Source organism: Carcharodon carcharias, chromosome 5, assembly GCF_017639515.1.
Source record: "Carcharodon carcharias isolate sCarCar2 chromosome 5, sCarCar2.pri, whole genome shotgun sequence".
NCBI classification, from domain to species: domain Eukaryota; kingdom Metazoa; phylum Chordata; class Chondrichthyes; order Lamniformes; family Lamnidae; genus Carcharodon; species Carcharodon carcharias.
The window spans coordinates 10,610,519-10,624,374 of NC_054471.1; positions in this window are offsets into that span (position 1 = coordinate 10,610,519).

A 13,856-nucleotide genomic window follows, 5' to 3' on the forward strand; every position below is an offset into this window, starting at 1 on the left:
ATGTCAATGTTGAGCACTCCCAGGGCAAATCCCTCCCAACTGTACACCAGTGCGCTATGCCATCTCTTGCTTGGTTTGTCTTAGTGGTGGGCCAGGACATATCCAGGGATGGTGATGGTGGTGTCTGGGACATGAGAGATAATGTATAATTCCACATGCATGGATATGAGACTTGTCTATGAGTTGACCATTGTCATTTCTGCTGCATCAATCAATGTCAGGTCTGTCTGGTTTCAATCCTTTTAGCAGTTTGATACAACTGAGCAACATTTTTAAGAGTCAATTCCATTGCTGTGGATATGGAGTCAGGTGTGGGCCAGACCAGGTAAGGTCATCATCGGATCTCTTTCTCTAAAGGGCATTAGTGGACCAGATGGGTTTTTACAACAATCAACAATGGTTTCATATCATCAGTAGACTTGTAATTGCAGATTTTTTACTAAATTCAAAGGTGGGATTTGAACCCAGGACCCCAGCGCATTATCCTAGGTTCTTACTCTAGTGATAATACCACTATGCCACTGCCTCTCTTCCTCAAAATGCTGTGGAAGTAGAGTTAGTGAGATTCTTGATTAACAAGGGGGTGAAAGGTTATCGGGGTTAGACAGGAGGTTACAATCAGATCATCCATGATCCTATTGAAAGACAGAGCTGGCTCAAAGTGCTGAGTGGCCTAATCCTGCTCATAATTCTTATGCTTATATGTAAATTTTAAAACTACTATGAGAAAAGGCAGCAGTAACAGGGACAGACACCCAACCCTGCAGGAATCACACTTTATTCCAAATCATGACTCCAATTAAACTTTTCATTGCAGCACAGATTGAGAAACATGAGCTTGAGAAACAGTCAGGCCCTTAGAGAGAGTGTGTCAACAGTGAGCAAAGTAAAACAATGAAAGTGGAACAGGAATTCCTTTTTTTAACATTTACAACATCAGCATTTCAGTCTCTTTGACGCATCTGAACGTAAGCAGTAACAGCTGTGCAAGATACTGCAGTTTCAGCATCTTAAGCAATGTTTTAGGTTGGTTCATCACTTCTTTCTTCCTAGATGGAGGGATGGATGCTGTGGGGAGGTGGTGGAGATGGCATACAAGGCTATGGGCCTAGTGCTGGAAAACGGGATTAGAATAGTTAGGTACTTGTTTGACTGGCACAGACTCAATGGGCCGAAGGGCCTTTTCCTGTGCTGCAGACCTCTATGACTCTATGAGATTAATGTTTTGACAAATCATGGTTAGGGAAGCTAATACTTCATGAATGGATTATTTTTTCATGGCTTTAGCCAGCGTCAGCATCATGAGACTCCCGGACATCAATGTGTACAGGCAAGTACAACCAGAGGTCATGGCCTCGCTTCACTGGTATTGTGAACAGCAACCAAATATTAATAATTAGTTATTATTGAATCGCATGATCCAGTGAATCTGACAATTCCTGATTTGCCACAAGATATTTCCCACATATTCAGAAAACAAAAATAATTTGGGGGGCATTTAATCCGGCCCTTGGGAACAGGTAGCAAGGGCTGGGGGATGGAGAAGGGCATAGAATCATGAGGGAAGGTGGAGGGAAGTGGGAATGCCTGTCACCTTCCTAAGTCCAATTCAATCAAGGTTGGGGAAGTTCGAGGATGGCCTTTCTGCCCAGAGGCCAACTGAGGCCCTTAAGTGGACAATAAAAGGTCTTTTAAGGGACTTGACTGACCCATTGTGGTATTTCTACGTTTGTTTAACACAAGCTTACCAAACTCACACAGGGCTGGATCACTAAATGTAGATTTGGCTTATTTGAATATAGAGTCATAGAGTTATACAGCACAGAAACAGGGCCTTTGGCCCATCGTGTCCATGCCGGCCATCAGCACCTATCTATTCTAATCCCATTTTCCAGCTCTTGGCCCATAGCCCTGTATGCTATGGCTTTTCAAGTGCTTATCTAAATACTCCTTAAACGTTGTAAGTGTTCCTGCCTCTACCACCCCCTCAGGCAATGTGTTCCAGATTCCAACCACCCTCTGGGTGAAGAATTTTTTCCTCAAATCCTCTCTAAACCTCCTGCCCCTTACCTTAAATCTATGCCCCCTAGTTATTGACACCTCTGCTAAGGGGAAAAGTATCTTCCTCTATTGTTCTTGCTATAGAGGGAGAGCAGCGAAGGTTTACCAGACTGATTCCTGGGATGGTGGGACTGACATATGAGGAGAGTTTGAGTCGGTTAGGATTATATTCACTGGAGTTCGGAAGAATGAGGGGGGATCTCATAGAAACCTATAAAATTCTAACAGAACTAGACAGGGTAGATGCAGGAAGGATGTTCCTGATGGTGGGGGAGTCCAGAACCAGAGGTCACAGTCTGAGAATACAGGGTAGGCCATTTAGGACTGAGATGAGGAGAAATTTCTCTAACCAGAGAGAGATGAGCCTGTGGAATTTGCCAGCACAGTAGTTGAGGCCAAAACATTGTATGTTTTCAAGAAGGAGTAAGATATAGCTCTTGGGGCAAAAGGAATCAAAGGATATGGGGAGAAAGCGGGAGTAGGCTGTTGAGTTGGATGATCAGCCATGATCATAATGAATGGCAGACCAGGCTCGAAGGGCCGAATGGCCTACTCCTGCTCCTAGTTTCTATGTTTTCTATGTTTCTATCTACCCTGTCTATGTCTCTCACAATTTTGTATACCTCTATCAGATCCCCCTGTAGCCTTTCTCTGCTCTAAGGAAAACAACCCTAGTGTAACCCAGTCTCTCTTCATAGCTGAAATGCTCCAGCCCAGGCGACGTCCTGGTGAACCTCCTCTGCACCCTCTCCATTGCAATGACATCCTCCCTATAGTGTGGTGACTAGAACTGCACTCAGTACTCCAGCTGTGGCCTAACTAGTGTTTTATACAATTCCAAGATGTAGTACAGGATTGCTCAGCAGACAGACTTACTATAAAGATTCAACAGCTATTGTTAATAGGAAAGTGTAGCTGCAAGTACTTCACACCGCATGCTGCTAGTTAAACTGAAACTCCTCAGTACAATGTCTGCTGGTCACTTGGTTTACATGCTGACTATTTCTCATTAGCATATCCTCTCTTAAAGCGATATAATAATACCAACGCTGCTGATAATTCTAGTGTTCCATTAAATATGGTGGCCTTCCCACAAGCTCTTCACATGGTGGGGGTGAGGGGGTCCTCCTGGTCCTCTGTGGTTCGTGGAGGCACACACCCCCCATTAAAACAGCAACCCCTCCTCCCCCCACCAATGATTCCTCTCCCCAACCACCCTCAACAGCACTTGCCTTATTGGCCCCAGTGAACCCGACCCCACTTGCCTGGGTTTGACTGATGGGCATAGAATAGTGTTGGGGCTCCTGGAAATGGCCGGGGTAGATTACTCTCAGCTTTCCAGCCCTCCATCAGGGTCACTGCTGTTGGCACGAAATTCAATCCTTTATGTGCTATCTGACAATTTATCCTGCTGCTGTAAATACTTTGGGTGCTTTTTGCTTTCAGCTGCACCATCTCTCATACATATTTTTCATTTTCTCTAGCTCTCATATTCATCATGGTAAGCAAAGTCACATTAGGGCAAGTACAGCGTGAGTTAGATACCGAGTAAAGTTCCCTCTGCACCATCCCATCAAACACTCCCAGGACAGGAACAGCACGGGGTTAGATACAGAAGAAAGCTCCCTCTACACTGTGCCCATCAAACACTCCCAGGACAGGGACAGCACGGGGTTAGATACAGAGTAAAGCTCCCTCTACACTGTCTCCATCAAACACTCCCAGGACAGGTACATAAGAACATAACAAATAGGAACAGGAGTAGCCCATTCAGCCCTTCGAGCCAGCTCCACCATTCAATAAGATCATGGCTGATCTGTTTTTGATTTGAATTCCACATTCCAATCTAAACCCAATAACCTTTGATTCCCTTGCCGAAAAAGGATCCATCTATCTCTGCCTGAAAAATGTTCAGTGACCCCGCCTCCACCATCTTCTGAGGCAAAGAGTTCCAAAGTCGCACAACCCTCTGAAAGAAAATAATTATCCTCACCTCTATCCTAAAAGGGCGGCCCCTAGTTTTAAAACAATGCCCCCTAGTTCTGGACTCACCCACCCTTTCCACATCCACCTTGTCAAGGCCATTCAGGATCTTGTATACTTCAATCAAATCACCCCTCACTCATCTAAATGCCAATGGAAACAAGCCCAGGCTGTCCAATCTTCCCTTGGTACAACCCTCGTCACACCATTCACTTTCAATGCCAGCCATCATAACAACCAGCTGACAGAAGGGGAGACAGATTGAGAAAGGCAATTTTCATCCCAACATTAGGAGCTGCAAACAAATCCTGGCTTTCGAGATGACAGGCAGTGAATCAGGTCACGTGTCACCTTAATTTAGTCTACTAAGATGCCCTTGAGTCAGATAACTGACTGAGATAAGTTAAGGTCAACTGAGTTGTTCAGGTGAGGTTGTTTAATTCACTGATAAAACCTATGCCATTTGTTACAGTAAATGTAGTCGAGTATTTTTACCTTATAATCCAGACCTTCAGAGCAATTGAAGACAACACAGTGCTTTCCCAGAGCCTGAAAAACAGAACCACATCTGAGTGTTAAAATGGTTAACCTTTATAAATAAATCACTTGTTAGGCCTCAGCTGGAGTATTGTGATCAAATCTGGGTTCCACACTTTAGAAGGCCTGGGGAATTGCAGGGGAGATTTATTAGAATGGTACCGGGTTTGAGTTATTTGGATAATGCATGATAAGCTACAGGCATTTTAGAAGTCCTCCCATCTTAAGAACTTCACCATGCCTTCTTCCCACCAGACTTCTTGTGGGATTTGACGACTGGAAGGCTGAGAGGGGGGAGCATCTTCTTTCCCTGCACACCTTCCACATATCCATCCATCTGCTTCCGGTAGTGTTAGAGGTTCAGAATCAATGCATACCCAACACAATAATCAGCACCAGGAAAAGACAATGTGTGGTTCGAGAAGTTGGTGGCTAGAGGTGGCAGCAACTGTCTGTTCCAGCCTTCGTCACATTCCATGCAAAGGCTAATGGCATTAACACTCTAATGAATGAACCACAGTGTCAGCATCACTGTTTCCATCTCATATCATTAGTTCTACAACAGGCTGAGGCAGCACCATTGTCATTCGGCTTCTGCCAGAGGTACTCATTCATCCACCCAACCCATGTGTTTACTAATACAAATTACTTAAATGATGCTGCAATTAATGACAATATTATTGTCACCAGCTTTGGACAAAAGTAATGTGATTTCATGTAAATTTTCGAGACAGTGATGGGGAGCGGTTGAGGGAATGCAAACACACCTTTACTGTGGAGAGATGGCAACAGAAAATGACAGAGTGAGGATAGAGAGGAGAAGCTGGGGTGGAAGACTTACACCCAGAGTTTGTTTTTGTGTATTCTTTCACAGGATGTTGGCTACATGGGCTAGGTCAGCAATTGTTGCAGTCTGTAGTAATTGTAGTTTTGATAAACATAGGACCGTACCTTTAAGAATAATCCTGTGTTGTAAGATTACATGAACTGTATAAACCAATGAGTTAGCAGCACGGGGAACCTCTAGGAGGGAGTTCTTCTTTAGTTATAGAGTTTGATGCACACATGTAGCTGCTGCTGTAATCTTGTAAATAAAGTAAGAAAAGTTGCCTGGAAAATCAATTCTATAACAAACTGGTGACAAGGGTAGACTAGATCGAGTGCTGTCCCTCGCTCAGTGATTGTGAGTGTCTAAGATAATTAAAAAGAAAGGAAGATATACTTATCCGAGATGCCACAGTTTGGCAGGATCAATCACTTTGAACCAGCCACAGATGACTCATCTCAATATATAGAATGTCTTGAGTTCCACTTTCAAGCCAACGAAATCAAGAGAGAGGAAAAGAGGAGAGCAATTCTTCTGAGTATTTGTGGGAGCAAGATCTACAATTTAGTTTGAAGCTTGACGGCTCCCAGTGCCCCTGATTCAAAGACCTTCAGTGAATTAGTAGACTTCATTAAGCAACATTTTCAACCCAAGCCCTCAGTCACAATGCAGAGGTTCAGGTTCAATTCACAGGATAGAGCACCGAAGGAGACCATTGCTAACTATGTGGCGAAATTAAAACAACTAATGGAATATTGTAATTTCAGTGAAACCCTGAATGATATGCTCAGGAGTTGTTTGGTCTGTAGCGAGCAAGTGGATGCTATTCAGTGAAGATTGCTGGCTGAAGTGGATCTTGATTTTATGAAAGCGTTAGAAATAGCACTTGCAATGGAAAGCGCTGTAAGGGATTCAAAAGCAATTCAAGGTGCGCAAAACTGTGCCGTTCTCCTAGTTTGGTGGGAACTGTCAGCCAACAGTGGTGCAAAATGCCGGGACTCTGCCGCAAAGCGGGAAACAGCCCCCGCTAACCAAAAAATTAGACGAAACAGCTTAGCAGCAAATTCAAAAACTAATTTTTATCAACATGGAAATAATAATACTCCTAACAATTGGCAATTTAAAAAGGTGGAGTGTTATTTTTGTCACAAAGGTGGGCACATATTGAAACATTGCAAAGCAAGATTAAAATATTCTTCCAGGCCACAAACGAAGTCCAATAAAGTATATAGTGTGGAAGAGCCAGAGACAACCAATTCTGACATTTATTCTTTATTCAACATGAAGGTTGGGAAGAGAGGACCAATGACTGTCACAGTGCAAGTGAATGGTAAACCCTTAAAAATTGAAGTAGATGCTGGTGCTTCTACCACTATAGTAGGAGAACACACTTTCAGATATTTAAATAAAGGTCCTCAACAATTAAATCTGGAACAAACTTCTGCCAAGTTGAAAACATACACAGATGAAGAAATCAAGGTAAAAGGTATCACCAGAGTACCTGTTTATTAAAGACATCAAACAGCACAGCTACCAGTGATTGTGGATGAAGATGAAGGACCAAGCCTTCTAGGGCGTGATTGGATGAAAAAGATTAAATTAAACTGGTCCGAAATCTTCCAGTTATGAGCAGGAGGACTACCAGAGTTGCTAAAAAAAATGATACCGTCTTCAAGGATGAACAGGGAAAAATCCAAGGCCTACAGGCCAGGATTTACGTGGACCCAGAAGCAACTCCTCATTTCTTGAAAGCAAGACCAGTTCAATACCCCCTGAGAGAGAAGGTTGATGCTGAGTGGAACCGGCTAGAGAGGCTGGGTGTCATACAAGCGGTTCGCTTCTCAGAGTGGGCAGTACCCATAGTCCCCGTCCTAAAACCAGATCAGACCATCCGGGTCTGTGGAGACTATAAGCTAATGGTCAACAAAGCAGCCAAACTGGACGTATATCCTACTCCCAAGATTGAAAACCTCTATGCCAAACTAGCAGGAGGGACAATGTATACAAAGCTTAACATGAGTCACGCTTATCAGCAACTGGAACTGAATGATGCCTCCCAAGAATTTGTGACCATAAACACCCACAAAGGTAAAAACAAAAAAACTGCGGATGCTGGAAATCCAAAACAAAAACAGAATTACCTGGAAAAACTCAGCAGGTCTGGCAGCATCGGCGGAGAAGAAAAGAGTTGACGTTTCGAGTCCTCATGACCCTTCGACAGAACTTGAGTTCGAGTCCAGGAAAGAGCTGAAATATAAGCTGGTTTAAGGTGTGTGTGTGGGGGGCGGAGAGATAGAGAGACAGAGAGGTGGAGGGGGTTGGTGTGGTTGTAGCGACAAACAAGCAGTGATAGAAGCAGATCAACAACAATAGTACAATAGAACACATAGGTGTTAAAGTTAAAGTTGGTGATATTATCTAAACGAATGTGTGAGGCGTCGGATGAGCCGAAGGATAAAATGAAACTGGGGGCACGCGGCCCACAAAGGGTTATATCAATATAACCTGCTCTTCGGTGTTTCTTTGGCCTGTGCCATTTTTCAGAAGGTGATGGGGAGCTTGCCACAAGGACTACCTCAAGTTGTGGTCTACCTGTATGACGTACCAATAACTGGATTCACAGAAACGGAACACTTGGTTAATCTAGAGGAAGTCCTGAAACAATTTTTAGAAGCAGGTGTATGCCTAAAGAAGAGAAAATGCACTTTTCAGGCAAATGAAGTCATTTATTTGGGCCATCGGATAGATGCCCAAGCATTACACCCTGTTGAAGAGAAGGTTAAAACAATCAGAGAAGCACCTGCACCTAAGAACGTCTCTGAATCATTTTTAGGGATGGTAAATCATTATGGCCAATTTCAAATTTATCAACAGTTCTCGCCCCTCTGCATTCACTGCTAAAGAAAAAGCAGTGTTGGGTTTGGAAGTCACTCCAAGACGAAGCCTTCATGAAAGTAAAACAGTTCTTGCACTCTTCAAATTTGTTGGTGCACCACGACCTGACAAAGGTATTGGTGCTAAACTGCAATGCATCCCCCTATGGAGTGGGAGTGGTACTATCTCACAAGATGGACAACGGTACAGAGAGGCCGATAGACTATGTATCTAGGACACTTACCACGGCTGAAAAAGGATATTCTCAGGTTGAAAAGGAAGGTCTGTTGATTATTTTTGATGTAAAAAAATTCCACCAATACATGCATGGGTGACATTTCACGATAGTATCAACCACAAACCACTTTTGGGTCTGTTAGCGAGTAAAAGGCTATCCTTCCCATAGCGTCTGTATGAATTCAAAGATGGGCCCTAATTTTAGTGGCATGTGAATACACTTTTGTGCATAGACCAGGGATTCATATAGCCAATGCTGATGCCCTAAGTCACCTTCCTTTGCAAGAGGACAATGACCATGTGCCAATTCCCCAAGAGGTCGCATTACTGATGAATTTCCTGGATTCCTCACCAGTCTACGCCAGGCAGATAAGAAACTGGATAAATCATGATCCAGTCTTGTCTTGAGTGACAGACCAAGTGTTACATGGATGGTCCCAGGAGCCATTCTCTGATGAAGCCAGGAGCCAGTCTCCATCCCCACCCCCTTTCCGTTTCTTCCCCCTTCCTTTTGTTTTTTCCAATAATTTATATAGATTTTTCTTTTCCCACCTATTTCCATTATTTTTAAATCTTTTATGCCCTGCTAATCTTTCCACTCCACCCCCACTAGAGTTGTATCTTGAGTGCCCTGCCATCCATTCTTAATTAGCACATTCGTTTAGATAATATCACCACCTTCAACACCTCTTTGGTCTTTTGTCTGTGACATCTTTTGATTATCTGCTCCTATCACTGCTTGCTTGTCCCTACAACCACACCCCCTCCCACTTCTCTCCCCCCACCACTACCCCCCCACCCCAACCTTAAACCAGCTTATATTTCACCCCTCTCCTAATATTCACTCAGTTCTGTCGAAGGGTCATGAGGACTCGAAACGTCAACTCTTTTCTTCTCCGATGATGCTGCCAGACCTGCTGAGTTTTTCCAGGTAATTCTGTTTTTGTTACTAATCCCAACTCCCATTTTAATTCCAGATTTTTTTATTGAATTCAAATTTCACCACCTTGCCTTGGTGGAATATCAATCCGGGTCTCCAGACCATTAGCCTAGGTCACTGGATTACTAGTCTGATGACAATACCACTACTGCTGCCACTGTGCGTTGGTGATGGAGGGAGTGAATGTTTAAGGTAAAAACAAAAAAACTGCGGATGCTGGAAATCCAAAACAAAAACAGAATTACCTGGAAAAACTCAGCAGGTCTGGCAGCATCGGCGGAGAAGAAAAGAGTTGACGTTTCGAGTCCTCATGACCCTTCGACAGAACTTGCGTTCGAGTCCAAGAAAGAGTTGAAAGTGGATGACAATCAGGGAAGTATATTGAATGGGCAGAATAAATAGGAACAAGGGACAATTAGATGCACTTCTGTAGAAAGAAAAGATTGAGGTGGTGATAACAACAATGACTTGTATTTTTATAGCACCTTTAATGTAGTAAGTATCCCAAGGCATTTCACCAGAGCATTATCAAATATAATTTGACACCAAGTCACATAAGAAGATATTAAAGCTTGGTCAAAAAGGGAGGTTCTAAAGAGCATCTTTAATCAGGAGAGAGTGGTAAAGAGTTGGAGAAGCTTAGGGAGGAAATTCCAGAGCAAGGTCACCACCGATGGTAGAAAGGTTAAAATTGGGGATATGAAAGAGGCCAGAAATGAGGAAAATAGATATCTCAGAGGGTTGGAGAGCTGTAAGAGGTTACAGAGATAGGGAGGGTTGAGCCCAAGGAGAGATTTGAACATAAGGGATGAGAATTTAAAATCGAAGCATTACTGGCCCAGGACTCAATGTAAATCAGTGAGTGCAGGGGTGCTGGACGAACAGGCCTTTGTGTGACGTAGGATACAGGCAGCAGAGTTTAGAATGAGCTCACGTTCACAGAGCTTAGAAGGTGGGAGGTTGGCCAGGAGACTAATGGAATAATCGAGCCTGGATAAAGTAGCTAGAGGCAGTTAATCTCCGGAAAATAAGCTGATTTATTGGGCATAATACAGTTTTTCTATTTTTACTTTGGTCTGTTTCGTTTCAATTTGTTAAAGCCTCCATTAAAATAGCAGACAATGGAATTGGTACTAAAGATCGAGGCATTGACAAAGGAGTCAGGGCTTTGGTAAAGATAACACTCTAATCACTGTATCATACTGGACACTTACTTTTGCAAGGTCTTTTACTGTTGCTGTTTTGCCGGTTCCTGTTGGTCCTGCTGGTGAGCCTCCGAGGTTTAGATGCAGGGCTCCAGTCAGAGTCAGCCAGCAGCGGTCAGTGAGTGGCGTGATTACTAATCGGGGTGAGCAGCCAAGATACTCATAGCCATAGGTGAAGGAGCTTTTGGCCTGGACCACATAGCAAGTATTGTTCTGCATGTTCCACTCATAACGCAACTGCCTGAAATACAGAGTTTCTGTCAGCGCTCCTTCATGGGTTTCAAGCACAAACATCTCGATAGGATGACAATGACCCCAAGACCAATGTGCAGTCGCAACTTATCTTAGAAGTGTGTCTGGTGCACTTTAAGCTGCATCATTAGACTGTCTGGTACTGTTTTGCATGGATACCAAACCTTGCTCAATTTTACTTCATAATGCTGTTTACAGCCTGACAGATTACCTTTGTGTGTCATCCATTCACATATACAAATAAAGAAACACAAACAGATATATCTACACTTGCATAAACACATTGTGCTTGTTTTTTCTCTGTCTCTCTCTAGCAGTAATAATATCACATCCTGCCGAATACTCTGCACAAGAGCATTTAGGGATGGGCAATAAAATGCTGGCCTTGCCAGCGGCGCCCATATCCCCTGAAAAAATAAAAAAAGCATTGCGCAGGGCAGTGTCATCACCGCTTCAATTTAAAATTACTCTAAATGCCAATATTCACTACCGAATATATGAATAGCATCATAATATGCAACTTTCCCAATAGAAGGAACAGAATTATGGAACATGAGCTCCAAAACATAAGGGAAATTGCCATAAAATGTTAAGAAAAGATCCCAGTAATAAAAAATACAACTGAATAATTAATTGTAGACCAGGGAACATAATTTATAAAGGTAAAAACAAAAAAACTGCGGATGCTGGAAATCCAAAACAAAAACAGAATTACCTGGAAAAACTCAGCAGGTCTGGCAGCATCGGCGGAGAAGAAAAGAGTTGACGTTTCGAGTCCTCATGACCCTTCGACAGAACTTGAGTTCGAGTCCAGGATAGAGTTGAAATACAAGCTGGGTCAAACCAGCTTATACTTCAACTCTTTCTTGCACTCGAACTCAAGTTCTGTCGAAGGGTCATGAGGACTCGAAACGTCAACTCTTTTCTTCTCCGCCGATGCTGCCAGACCTGCTGAGTTTTTCCAGGTAATTCTGTTTTTGTTTATAATTTATAAAGGGTTGGAATCTGATCCCCCGAATACCCAGAAATACACAAGAGAAACTGCATCTATTGAATAGTCAGTTGGTAACACAGGACTTCAGTATTGCTCAGAAAAGGGACATGTCAAAGCTTTTCATCTTGCACTCATCTGGACACTTTGCAAGAATACCAGTATAAGGGAAAACAACAATTTATACAGTATGAGGGGAGAGTGCTGATTGCTTTGCAAGTGGACTCTGTTTGGTAGAGGCGTTGTCATAGAGAATGCACCAGTGATGGTGACTGACAGTTAACTGCCAAGCATTGTTTGAAGTTTAAACCAGGCAGCTTGACTCTGATTGGTCAAGATGTTGCCCTGAAGAATGAGTCAGTGAATGGCTGTTGCTTATTTTCTTGAATTGAAACAGGCACAATGTGTGTACATGTTTTTTCTGTCTCAAAGAACAGGGCCCTGTGCATGAATATATGTAGCTTCCTGTACAAGCAAACATACCACACTGCGAACCCAACTGACAATCTTAAATTGGTCGAGGATTATTTAGCAAATGCCTTCCAGTCACAGAACCACATCCAATGTTGGATATTGTGTTTTGAGTTTTGCAAACACGAGCTTGTTGGGTACGGTCTGAATCTTGCCCATTGCAAATAGTGGCTGGGACATGCTGTTTGATATGATCCACCAGTCTTTGGGACATACAGTCTACATACCTAGCATCACAGTGGCACTGAAGTTCACATACCACATTACTCATTTGTGTGATAGGCAGAACATCTTTTTGGCTTGATGGCAGCATCCTTTAGTGGCACATACCACACATCTTGCTTCTGCATTGCTGCAGCGTGAAACTGTTGCTCAAATGTTTGAGATACCTTGCCCTTCCAGGGTAATCTGAGAGAGACGGCACTTTTCAGGGTCAAAAGTGATGCCTTAGGCCCAATCATGAGTTTGCGTGATATACAGCATGAAGTGATCTGATCAGGTTAGCTAATATCCTGTAGGAAGCCTTTGATGTGCCCTATTTCAGTATCAAGCTTGCATGGTGAGCAAATGGATTGGGCCCTATTTATAAGACCAATCTTAAAGCATGTGGAACTGTAAGAATCCCAATTTGTTTTTTTTGACCTGCGAAGGTAGGCTTGCGGTAGACAGTGGTAGAGAAACCCCTGGCAGGTTTCGCAGCCAGTATGTCAAGGAAGGGTAGTTCATTTGACTGGTCCATTTCGAAGGTAAATTTGAGCACAGGATAGAGCCCATTAAGATATGTAAGGGAATTGTTACTTGATTTAAATATAGCAAACTTATCATCCACATACTGGAAATATGTGAGGGGTAGGAAGTTAGGTGTAATTCCATTGAAGTCACGTTCCTCATGGAACCCAACAAAGATGATTGCTAGAGCTGGATTTAGAGGGGATTCCATGGCAACACCATCTATTTGGGCATACATGGTGTCATTAAAACTGAACTCAACTGAGCGAGTTGCCGAGTTCATAAGTTCAATGAATACTGATTCACGCAATGGTGGTGGGTCTAGATCCATTGAATCACTTGTGATCGTAGGAAATTTGATGTTTCCAGTATCCCAAACCCAACTGGTGATTATAGCTGGGAAATCACACTCCAGTGACAGTCCTTTGCCTGAAGTGGGCACAGGAGCCACTCTGGGGAATTTTGACCGCCCCACCACCAGGCAATGTGGATGCTGGCATAGACTCCTTCTAGCTGGTTTCAACAGCATTACTGAAGCTCACATTGACATCAAGAGGCAAACGTTAGATTCTCTCTTGTTGGAGATGGTCATTGCCTGGTGCTAATGTGGCACAAATGTTAATTACCACTTGCCAGCCCAAGCCTGGGTATTGTCCAGGTCTTGCTGTATTTGGACATGGACTGCTTCAGTATCTGAGGAGTCGCGAATGATGCTGAACATTGTACATTCATCAACAAGCATCCCCACTT